Raw genomic sequence first — 12454 nt, 5'->3', positions numbered from 1 at the left:
CCAACAGGCTCCTACTGTCTCCTGCCTGGACTGGCAGCAGTGTCTGGGCCCTGTGGCGCAGGGTTCCACTGCACTCTGGGATCGTCTGTCCCAAATCCCACCGATGGGATTGCCGGAGACCTCTGCCCGCCAGGTCACTTCTGTCCCCAGGGCAGCCCCAGGCCCACTCCGTGCCCCCCAGGTGAGTCACCAACTGGTGAGCACCTGCAGTTTGGTCTGCTCCGGGCTCTTGGGGGGATGAAGTGGAGGCCTGGACTCGGGAGCCCTAGGGAAGGACACAGAATAAACCCCCAACGTCTGTCCTGCACCGCGTAGTGTGAGGCAGGGTGGGAATGGTGTGGGGCAGACGACAGAGGCACAGCAAGAAGTGAGTGGAGCCTGGCAGAAGACAAGGGGCTGAGATGCATCTCAGCTGTCAGATGACCCAGGTCCGAGCACTCGAGACAGGATGGCCTAGGAGCCTTCGGTCCCTGGGACGTGAGGCTAAGTGGGCGGAGCTGGTTGATGGCTCTGCCATCCAAGATGGGGCACCACGGGTCTCCATCTGGGAGGCCTCCTGGCGGTGGCCACAGTGTATGGACCTGCAGGCTCTCTCCTGCCCATCCCTGGGGCCACATCGCTGGATGACTGCCAGCCCTGTCCGGCCGGCTGGTTCTGCTCCCGGGCTGGCCTGAGCACTCCGGAGGCTGCGTGTGAAGGAGGCTGGTTCTGCCCCAGGGCCTCTGTCTCCGGCCACAGTCCAGGTAAGGGTGGACCCTCCTGTGGGACTGCCAGTGGTGGCCTGGAGGGAGACATGCCTGTGGGCCCCCCTCTGGACTCAGGCTCTTGTCACCCTTCAACAGTGGCAGGGCCCTTCTGACCTGCACTGGCTGTGGGAGGGGCTAAAACACCGCGGTCTAGGACGGCAGGCTCCTCGGCCCTGCGCTCAGAGGGAGACAGAGATGCTTGGGACAAGTGAGAGGAAGGGAAGGAAAAGAAACATTTGAAAAGTCAGGCAAAATTAGATAATCCGGTCTTTGGGGAAGGGAATAAATGTACTCTCAGGCCATATAAGACCTTCTAGTGAGGGGACAGGAAGGGTCAGGACCCAAGGCCCAGGTGAGAAGCAGCAGTAGGTCAGACTCCAAGGACAGAGGTGCGTCTGAGCTTCCTGAGCAGGGCTGGCACAATTCTGTCTTCTGGGCCCTCGGTTCTCAATGACAGACTGCGAAAAGGGTGCCTGAGGGTGCCAGCCCCACAGACGCCATGAATCACAGTGCCCACCGCTCAGTCACACTCACGTGGAGGAAGGAAGAAGTGGTCACACTGGGCTCTGGCTGGAAGGAACGAGGCGTCTCCCAGGAGGAAACAACCATGTCCTTTGGCTTTTCCAGGCACGCTATGCCCCACTGGGCACTCCTGCCCCCAGGGCAGCCCGGAACCCCAGCTCTGCCCCCCAGGGCAGTATCAGGATGAACCTGGACAGGTGCTCTGCAAGACATGCCCAGCTGGAAAGTGAGGAGCTGTTCTGGGGCTGAGTGCCTCCTCTATCTGGGTGACATCTCGCTTTTCTTGTCCCCATCCCCCCCCGAAGCCAGAGGGGCTCAGACATGTTGCAGGGACCAGTGGCCACAGCGCGGCAGGCCCCACTGCCCTGCAGAGTCCAGTGTAACAAGCATTCTCATGCCAACACCGGGGACGTGGGGGCTGCAGGCCCTGTGCACAAGCCAAGTGAGACAGGAGGCTGCCATCCACCTTGGCATCCGATTCCTCCAACCTCAGACGTCCCATAAGGGTTTTGCTTCTGTCCAAATGCTCCATGGCCCAGGAGCTTCCTCTGTCTGGTGGAGCCTTACTTTCTAGAAAGCCTGGGGATGTAAGGGCAGCGACTCCTTCATTCCCGACCACCCACTGGCTCTGTCCACAGGTTCTGTCCCTTCGAGATCCAGGGGCCAGGAGCCAGGTCAAGTTGGCCAGTTGACTGTCCTGCTGGCTACTACTGCCCTGTGGGTACCCAGAGCCCCATGCAGCACCCATGTCCCAGGGGCACCTTCCGAGAGTGGCCCGGCGCACACAGCATTGAGGACTGCAGGCCCTGTCCCGCAGGACAGTTCTGTTCAGATTCAGGTGACGACAGCCCTCTCTGGGGCTTGGCAAGTTCCTTAACTAATTTGTGCATTTCACGGGTAGACATCCTAGGACCCTTTGCATCATGCATGACCGAAAGCCCCATTTAGGGGACACTGCTTGAGGCCTGGGGATGGGGATGCAGGGGTCAGCAAAAGTGACCTGGCCCCAATCCCGGGAATTCACAGTGGGAAAGGGGGTGGACAGACAGAAGCCCCAGCCAGGCACACAGATTTCTAGTAGACAAGGGTGGGGCTCTGCTGGCCTAGGAGGGGTGGGGGAAGCTCCTTGGACTGCTGCCTCCGTCTTTGAAGGTACCAGCCTTGTTCAGGAAGCAGGAGCGCTGTCGAGAGCTGCGGGGGCAGGGCCGTGGGGAACCCTGGTAGGAAAGAGCCGAGGATGAGAGGGTGACAGCAGTGACCAGGTGGAGAGAGGAGGAGCGTGTGACGTGCACCTGCCAGCTTTAGTTTTTGGTCTAGTCCACAGAAATCACCTGGAACAAGGTACAGCTGGGCAGGAAGTAGTGCATGAGGCTGGGGAGCAGAAGGAAGGTGTGAATTCCCGAGACTCCCATGGAGCACAGTGTGTCACACCAGAATAAGTCGGGGGCGGGCCACTGGCCGGGGTAGCAGAGCTCCATGCACCTCAACGACCGCAGCATGGCCTGTGCTTCTAGACTGTTCAGCCAAAGCTGCCTTGCTTCGGCTCTCCGTGGCCCGTGGGATGTGCCAGGCAGACCTTCCCTCCCCTCTCCTCACAGCAGGGCTCCTCTTTCACAGAGGACAAGTCTGAGTTCAGAGTCTTCTGCACAGCGGCACGGTCAGGACACACGTGTGGCTCCTGAGCCCCACGCCCTGAGCTCCAGGTCACACTGAGCCTCCAAGCTGGGTGCAGCATGAGACACGTCCATGTCCCCTTTCTCCTGTCCTCATCTGAAGCCAGGCCCACTGTCTCCACCCCTCTGCACAGGGTCCGGAAAACGCTTCCCAGATGGGCCGTGTGCAGCGGGTTATTACTGTCCCCCTGGCCAGACCTCAGCCACCCCCACACCTTTCCAGTGCCCCCGTGGCTTCTACTGTCCCGAAGGATCTTCCCAGCCAAGGGCCTGTGAGAGCGGAACGTTCCAGCCTCGGGAGGCGCAGGGGTCCTGTGAGCCCTGCCCTGCCGGATTCTACTGCGAAGCGTCCAGCAAGGGTGAGCGCACTGGGGTGAGCACAAGGCCCCCGGGGCGTGCTGGGTCCCCTGCAGAAGCAGTGCCACTTGTCAGAGAGGGAGGGGAGAAACCTCCCTGCGGTGGCACAGGGAAGTGGTTCAGAGTACACGAGACCCCGCTGTCCCCGTATGCATTCATTGAGATTCGCCTTCAGAACGTATCTCAGGAGTCCTGAAGCCAGAGCACGGTCACCATGTAGCCCTTGGCACTGAGCGGGCTGGAGGGAGGGGACCCTGAATCAGGCCGGGCACAAGGGAAAGCCTGTCAGGGTTCAGCAGGAAGGGGCTGCACCATGTCGCATCAGGATACCAGTGCCCAGGGCGGTGGCTCAGGGGCCATAGAGGCTCCCTGGCGTCCTACATTCCACTGCAGTGGCAGATGGCAGCCACTGAGGGGCCCTCCCAGGTACCATGCCCAGAAATTAGATGAGGAATAAAGCACCTGAGGGCTGACCCAGGGCAGGTTCAGAGCCTAGATGCTCAGACAGGGCTCCCGTCGCCAGCTCGGTCTGACCCTGCCATTGTCCCCTAGGCCTCACAGCCACTGGCCCCAGCCTGTGCCTCCAGGGATACTTCTGTCCCATGGGCTCCCACTCAGCCACCACCCACCCATGCCCTCGGGGGACATTCGGGCCCAGGCGGGGGGCCGCTGCTGAGCTGGACTGTGAGCTGTGCCCAGCAGGTGCGTGGACTCTGGCCGCGGGCTCTCAGGAAGCCTAGGCTGAAGGCTAAGGAAGGAATGAGGGAAAGCAAACAGGTCCTGAGGGAACAAATCCAACAGCTGATCAAGGAAAGGAGTTCAGCTCACACTGGGGTCAGAACCCGGTGACCTCCTCATGCCTGTGCCCAGCCCCCCACACGCACCTCTAGGGCCCAGGACAAGACCGATTCCATGTTCTCTTCAGGGACCAGGTGTTGCCGACGTGAGCACTGCCCTGGTCAAGGCAGCTCCACGCCTCTCTCGACCACTCTGCCTTCGCTTCCCATCACATCAGCACCCTGCGCTCGTCCGAGAGCCTGGCAGCGGGAAGGGGCACAGCCCAAGACAGGCAGGGCTGGTGCTAGAGTAGGAGGGAGATGAAGTGGTCCCCCTGTCACCTGCCCCTTGGATCTGCTTCTGTAGGCATGTTCTGCTCGTTGGAAGGGCTGTCCCGGCCATCGGGGCTCTGCCACGCCGCCCACTACTGCGCAGGGGGAGCAGTGTCGCCCACCCCTGTCAAACAGAAGGTAGGTGACACTGGGCACGGCAACCCAGACAGGAGTCCACCCTGCAGCACCCACGTGTTACGGGACCACGAGGTGGCTGGAGTCCTGCTAGGCTGCTGGGCTCTCCCACCAGGGGTGAAGTGACCTGAGAGCAGGACCCTCCCACCTTCGTGTCCCCGGGGCCTGGCACAGGGCCCAGCGACAGCTTATTTCAATGATTCTATGGTGTGTACCTTTTTCACATTTAACATCTCTAGCATCAGCAGCATCTTATAATCCATGGCACCTGGCAATCATAATGGCAGTGATTTTTTCTTTGAAATCATTCACCTTTCAGTGGATGACATCTTGGGTTTGATGGCACGTGTCAGTCGCAGCAGGCGCACTCAAAGCCTTTACTGAGACTGTGCTGTGCTCACAGCGTCCCCAAAGCAGCCCCAGTGTAGACACGAAGACGCCGAGGCACATGGGCCAATGGACTTTCTCAAGGCCACGTGGCGAGAAATCGACCTCATTATACCGTAGGGCAGGGTGGTGGAGAGTCAGCTGGGTGGACGGACACACAGATGGTGTTGATGGGCGTTGGTGCGTTAGTTGATTGGCTCTGACTGTCGTTTTGTTACCGACTTGCTGTGTGATGTCAGACATACGTGCCCCTTGCCCTCTCGCCCCCAGCTTCCCTTTTAGAACTTCCTCTGGAAGTCACCGATTCCCCCTGCTGCCACAGAGACCAGGCGGGAGAGAAGGGGGGGTACGGGGTCAACTTCATGATTTAAGAAGAGACATTCCCCAGCTCTTAGTTGGCACAGTTAAAAGCACATATTAATGGGGAATTTTGCATGCCGTGCTCTTATTTGTGGTGTAGCCCATTCTACATGGATGCCATGCCTGCCCCACAGGCGGCAGCCTCGATGTCTGCAGCCTGAGGCCCTGATTTGAAGCCTTTTCTTTCTTCTTTCTGGCTGCACAGGTTGAGGCCTCAGGACTTTCTGGGAATGACATCTGCCCCCCTGGCTTCTTCTGCCCCAGGGGAACAGGCGCCCCAGTGCCATGCCCGCCTGGGTTTTACTCCTCAGCCCCAGGCCTGGCCAGCGAGGACCAGTGCCAACCGTGTCCCCCCGGGCACTACTGCAACAGCCCTGGGCTGTCCCACAGCCTGGAGGCAGGGCTCTGCAATGCAGGGTGAGGGTCCCTAGCTCAGGCCTGCTGGGGCTCCCAAGTCACAGACTAATCCCAAGCTCTCAGGGTCTCTCTCAGGCATGTGGGCCTCCCATGTGCCACCCCTTAGATGCAGGGCTGAACTGAACACACCCCACAGGCCCTCCCAGCACTGACCTTCCCAATCCAAGGAGCTCTGGGTGTGCCGACCAACCCATGGTCCTGCTTGGCCTCGGGGTGGCCTTCATAGCTCCCATGGCCCCTGCCAGACCTTGGTCTGTATCCTGTTGGCCAACCTCCTCTGCCAACGGGCATCCCAGAGAAGGTGTGAGGGGGTACAGTGCTTTTCCTGGGGAACATCGCTCCCTCCCAGACTGTCTTCTTGGGTCCCTATTACTTAGTTTTCTATTGAAGGGGCCAGAAGTAGGTTGAGAGTTGAGAGCCTTTCATCCCAGGGGCAGCTCGTGGCTGTGGTCACACTGGCCCCACCCTTAGCGCACACTGGTGGGCTCCAAGGCAACCCCTCCCTTGCCTCCTCCTGCCTGGCCAAGACTCATGGTCACGTGGAGGCTGAGCCACAGCTCTCCATGTCCTTAGGTACGTCTGCCTGGGAGGCAGCACCGTCCCCTCACCCTCTGATGGAACCCATGGATACAGATGTCCCCCCGGCTTCCGCTGTCCCCCAGGGGCCCACAGCGAACTGCCCTGTGAGCCTGGCACCTTCAGTCCATTGTCTGGGGCGGACACCTGCCTGCCCTGCCCAGAGGGCACCTACTGCCCAAAGGCTGCCACCATGGAGCCCACCACCTGCCCGAAGGGTAAAGAAGGCCAGCCTCTGCTCTTGCTCTTGGGGCATAGGGACATTGGCTAGTGCCCCTCAGGGCTCAGTGTAGATGAGACCCCCGTTCCCTGGGTTGGGCTCCATCCTGGAACTCCATGCTATTGGCAAGGCCAGTGACCTGCCTATAAAATGAGGCTGATCATGCCACAGAAGGACGAGGGGACGTTTCTGAGGTATCCATGCCCCAGGGGGCAGTGCCAGCGCCCTCCCTCACACGACCAGCCTGTGTCTATGCCTTCCTGCTCGCCTCAAGTTCCCATGGGTGTCCAGGGGGTAAGTATACATGTGTCTTAGAGGGAAGACACAGGCATGAGCAGCAGGACATCCCAGCCGGTCCCTACCCTGATCCCAAGGGGATGGTGTTCCTGGGCAGCCACGACCTGCTACAAAGCGAGCCCAGGGGACCTGAGAGAGCCCTACCCCAAGGAGACAATTCTCTTCTCTTAGCTCTACAGAGGCAGCCGTCACTCACCTCTAGCTGTGTAATGGCCCTGCCACTTCAGTGCTGACACTGCACACACGTGTGCACACACATGCGCATCGGCACAACTCAGCTGCCCTGACAGACCTCCCCCGAAACCCCCTCCATTGGCCCGGACTCTGAGCCCTCCTTGCCTCCTCCCTCCGCCCTCCTTGCCCTCTGCACCCCCGGGGCTGTCCTGGCATTTATAATGAAAGGTGGGGCGCGGGCAGCAGCTGTGCGGTCAGACGTTCAGTACCCACTCTCTGTGGTCTTCTCTGCAGGTCACTACTGCCCAGCAGGGACAACCTCTGCTCTTCCCTGCCCAGAGGGAACCCTGAATCCCCGGGAAGGTGCTCTCTGCCCCAGGGCCTGCCAGCTCTGCCCTGCAGGGAGGTATTGCCCTGGGGAGGGCAACAGGCAGCCGGAGGGTAGGTGCCAGCACCCAGCAGAGCTGGGTCCTGCCCCCACTGCATGACTTCCCCAGGGCTGTCCTCCCAGGTCACAGTACCGTCCTAGTCTGGCCTCCTGCCACTCCTCCCCGGAATCCTGCTCCTCTCTCCCTCCCTCCTCGCTTCCTCCCTCCCCAAAGAGGCCTCAGCCTTGCAGGTGTGGCCTAAACAAGTCACAGGCACACCAGGGCCTGTCTCCTCTGTAAGATGGGGTGATGACAGTACCCACCTCCACACTTCTGTGGAGAATGCAGACAGGACAGCACCCAGTGCCCGGGAAGCACCCGCCCCATCCCGCCGCAGCTCTCCTGCTTTGGCCCTCACCCTAGGTCCCCTGTGGAGCGCCAGCTCAGACCAAGGGCACCAGCTGTTCAGGAATTCTTTATTTACCCCTTTCCTTCTTCCTACTTTAATTTCCACGACTCTCCTCGGGGTTAGGGGACAGTAGGCAAGCAGCGAAGAGGACAAGATGGGGGCCTCCCACAGTGCAGGCAGCCGCCCTAAAAGTCTATGTCTTTCTGCACCCAAGGACCCTGCTCTGCTGGGTACCACTGTGCGGGGGGCGCGGCCAGCCCCACTCCCAGGAGAAATTCTGCCTTCCCCATCAATGGACCCTGTCCCCTCGGCCACTACTGCCCGCAGGGGACTCTGCACCCTGTGCCCTGTCCCCTGGGCACGATGAGGAGCAGTCCAGGTGAGGCTCTGGCCTGCGCCTCCCCTACTCCCAGCTGGGGGCCCCTCCTTTCTCCAAACCTGCCCCCAACCCTTGGGAACAGACACAGACAGCACAGCAGGAGCCTCTGTTGGGCAGGGCTTCTGGGGTTCCCACTGGGTAGATTTGGGGCCCACAAGCTGTGCCCAGCGCAGGGCTCTGGCCATCAACGCACTGCACACAGTGCCGGGCAGCGGGAGGCAGGCGCCCGAGGGGGCCCCTGGCCAGCAGCTGCTTCGTTCAGGCACATTGTACCCAGGCTTTATTCTGGCATCGGGGAGGCAGTGTGCCAGTGGTGGAGAGGTCCCCGGCCTCGGGGCTGAAATTCAATGTGGGGACACAGAGCCTGTACCCTTCCGTCTCCCTATCCAGGTGGCATCTCCCAAGGGAGCTGTGAACCCTGTCCAGCTGGCTCCTTCTGCCCCCGCTTGGGCCTCACGGACCCCAAGGCCTCCAGCACCGTGGTTCTCCCCTGCCCTGAGGTACCTCGCCAGGAGATGCGGGAGGGAGCCCCGTCCCCAAGGTCCTACAACTATAGGCCTCAGGCCAACGCTCAGTGCCCTGCAAGAGAAACCTCAACACCCCATCTCGGCCCCGACTCTTTCCCCAACAGCCCCTCCCAGCCTCCTAGCCTCCTGCACTGCAGTCACCATGGCTGAACCAGCCAGAAGGCAGGACAAGGCACCAACCCCCAAGCCCCTGAGCACCCCAGCCACACCCAGCCTGGCTCACAGGTGCCACTTTGTGTTCAATGCCCAGGGTCACTTCTGCCAGCCAAGGGCTGCTTGGCCTGCCCCATGCCACCGAGGGGAGTACCAGCCAGCCCGGGGCTCAGACACCTGCCTCCCATGTCCACCGGGCTTTCACTGCCCGCATCCTGGCTCCAGAGTGCCCAGGCTCTGCCCGGCACATGTCTACTGCCCAGCCGGTATGCCTAGGAGCCCTCTTCTTTCTCCCCAGCACCCCCTCTTCCTACCTTGATTCAGACGGAGTGCCCATTGCAACCAGGCTCTGTGCTCGAACTGGGAACACCAACGTGTAGGGCATGCTCACAGCCTTCAAGCTCCCCCCTCCCCCACGCCTGGCTCAGCCCACCCCACCTGTTTCTCTTCTCTTCGTCTTCTCTGAACCATGGTCAATACCCTGCTGGTCCCCACGCAGCCCAGGGGCCCAGGATGAACAACTGGACCAGAGGTGATGGCACACAGGTGTCGCCACCTGTGCCAGTCGGGGTTGATAACCTGGGGGTCACTCCCTGAGCACTGCATGGAGCAGGGTGGGGTCGGGGCACTCGGGAGGTGGAACCATTGGAATAGGCAGTGGTGTCACTGTGACCACAAGTTTGTCCATGAGTCTGGGTCCAGTCACCCTGAAAACACTGGGCATGAACTCACGCTCACACACAAACTCACATCTGCACACTCTCACATACAGATGCATGAACATGCACACGCTATACACAGGCACACCCAAATGTACACACAGAAACATACACACACATACGTATGTGGTCCCCCGGCAGCCCAGCAGACAAATAGGTGTTAATAGTCTGTGTCATGTCTTAGGAGTTGTGCATACATTACCTTTGCATGTGTTTGATCCACAGGAGATGGTTCTCCCCAGGGTTATGGTATGAAAGATATATGTGCCCTTTATATTTATTTTTTCAATCCTCACCTGAGGCTATGTCCACTAATTTTAGAGAGAGAGGAAGATATTTATATCTATATCTATATATCTTCCTCTCTCTATAGATAGATGATAGATAGATAGATAGATAGATAGATAGATAGATAGATAGATAGAGATAGGGGTAGAGTTAGATAGATATATATGATCTTTCAGTGTACGGGATGATGCTCCAACCAACTGAGCCACCTGGCCAGGGTTATGTGTCCCTTTTAAATGAGTGGACTTTTACCCCAGAATACTCAGGACATTCCAAGTTCAAAGAGCCTGGCTGCCCTGGCTACACTGAAAGGCCACAAGTTTGATTCCCAGTCAGGGCACATACCTAGGTTGTGGGTTCGATCCCCAGTTGGGGCACATAGAGGAAACAAGCGGTGGATGTTTCTCTCTCACATCGATGTTTCTCTCTCTCTCTCTCTCAAAAAATCAATAAATGTGTCCTCGGGCGAGGATAGGAAAAAGAATCTGGGCTGTTGCCCCGTGGTTCCTTACATGATGGACATAAACACTGTTCCCCTGGGTTCCCAGGCCCCTCCTTGCTGAAGTGCTGACTCTCAGTCTCAACCTCCTCTCACTAAATTCCCACCTTTCAGCCTCTTAATCCTGGTCAGATTTTCTCCCCCCAGTAGATCCAGCTACTCTCTTTAAACCTTTCCCCTGTGGTGGGATGTCTCCTTTGGAGATGTGCACACTGGAGCCCACCTAGTACTCCAGCACAGCCCGCGTGCACCTGGAGACGCTGAGGCCCAGGAGGATGAGGGCTGTGGATAAGAGGGGTGCAGATCAGAGGAGGAGGCACAGGCACATCCCACCCAACCAAGCATGGCAGCAGGGCAGCTCCCGAGTGAGGTGCACACAGTGTGGACTCAACACGTTTGCAACTCAGCCCAAGAGCTGGCAGTGTAGGTGCCCCCAGCGCACACTGTGCACATAAACCACCCCTCTCCCAACATAGCCTCGCTACTGTCTGAAAGCCCTCCGCTAGGGAGTTACTCTTTTGTAGAAGGATGATTATCCCAGGGAGACAGACTGAGTCACCACCATTGTATCACTCCATCATCTCTGAGAAAACACAAAAACACACCATCCAGGGCAGCACGGACAGAGCGCCCTCCGTGGATTAGTCTGTCCAGGCAGATGCAGGCACTGATGTGACCCCAGCCCTCGGCTGTCCATCCTCACTAGCTGCTCCTCTCCTGTTCCAGGAACATGGTCCCCTCTGCCATGTCCTCCAGGAACCTTCACTCCCCGGGACACAGTGGGCCTCCGGGAAGAGGGTGACTGCTCTGTCTGTCCCCCTGGCCACTACTGCAGGTCAGTAACAGCCCAGAGTTACTCCTGGCCACTGCAGCCAGACTGCACCCCTTGGGGGAAGAGGCTCACCAGCCCGTGGCCTGGCCCCAGGCCCTGCCTGGTGGGTGAGGGGCTGGCTCTATGCCCCACAGCCCTGCAAGCCTCCAGGCTGAGCAGGGAGGGAGAAGCCTGGCGGGGAGGTAAAGAGAGCCAGGACAGCTAGTACCGACCTAGACTTGAACAAATGAGGGAGGCTCTGACAAAATGAAAATATCTCTATTCAGTCTCAGCCTAAAAACAAGGGGAAGGTCCTTAACGGCAAAATTCTTTGTGCCTCTAGTGATGCCAGTGTTCTGCATACACGGGGAAAAGATGGGCCATTCCTCCTTCCACCTCTGCTTCCGAATTTCCTACACTATGCATAGCCTTTGCAATGGGGTGGGCTGCAGAGACAATACACAGTGCCTTTAAATAGCACCCTCAGAGAGCAGGCCTTGAGGCCCCCACATTCCACCTGAACTCCCTGCACCCACTCTGTGTGTGTTTTGCTCATGGCTTTTACATCTGTGCAGTGGGGGCATTTTTCAGGGAGCAGAAGTCACTGGGAGCACGTATACTTGTGATTCAGGGATTCACGGCCTCCAGGACTGGGTGGGGACATCCCAGCTTCCATCCTTTCTCAACACTGTACGGACAAGCCCAGGGCCCAAGTCCCCAGAGTAGCCAGACAAAAGGGAAGCACGCTGGGACGCTGGTCCAGGAAAACTCCCAACTTGCTGGAGGCACATGAGACTACGTTTCCCAAAACTGGGGCTAGGGTCATCAGGAGCAGAGTCGCTTCACAATTCCTGCAGAAGTGACTGCTTCAAAGCAGAATTTTTTCTACTTAAGAAATAACAGCAGAGGGTCCTCAGACTCTCCTAGAGGTTCATCTCCCAACCTCAGGAAGTTCAGCCCTAGGTCTAGCCTGCTTTCTCCTGCTGCAGAGTCGGAGATCAGATAGGTAGCCTCCGAGCCCAGGCCCCAGATGTTCTCTGGGGCAGTGCAGGAAGCAGGTGGAAACCTGGTTTCCTCTCCCCTCATTCCCACAGTGAGGGCCCCAGGGCTCGTGAGCTCCTCCGGGGGGGGGGGGGGAGGCATGTCCTGCTGTTGGCAGCCCCAAGTCCCACTCTTTATCCACTGAGCTCCACAAACTCAGGGAAAGAAGTCTAGGAATCTGTCTTTGCTAAAGGGCACACAGGTGGGGTATTTGGGCCTCATGCTTCTTCTTACCGCTGGGTCAAGTGTCTTATCCTGTTCTCTTGAGTCTGTGGTTATACTGCTGC

This window comes from Molossus molossus, unplaced genomic scaffold, assembly GCF_014108415.1.
Source record: "Molossus molossus isolate mMolMol1 unplaced genomic scaffold, mMolMol1.p scaffold_m16_p_10, whole genome shotgun sequence".
Classification (NCBI taxonomy): Eukaryota; Metazoa; Chordata; class Mammalia; order Chiroptera; family Molossidae; genus Molossus; species Molossus molossus.
The sequence above is the reverse complement of the archived record's forward strand: the minus strand, read 5'-3'. Positions refer to the sequence as shown.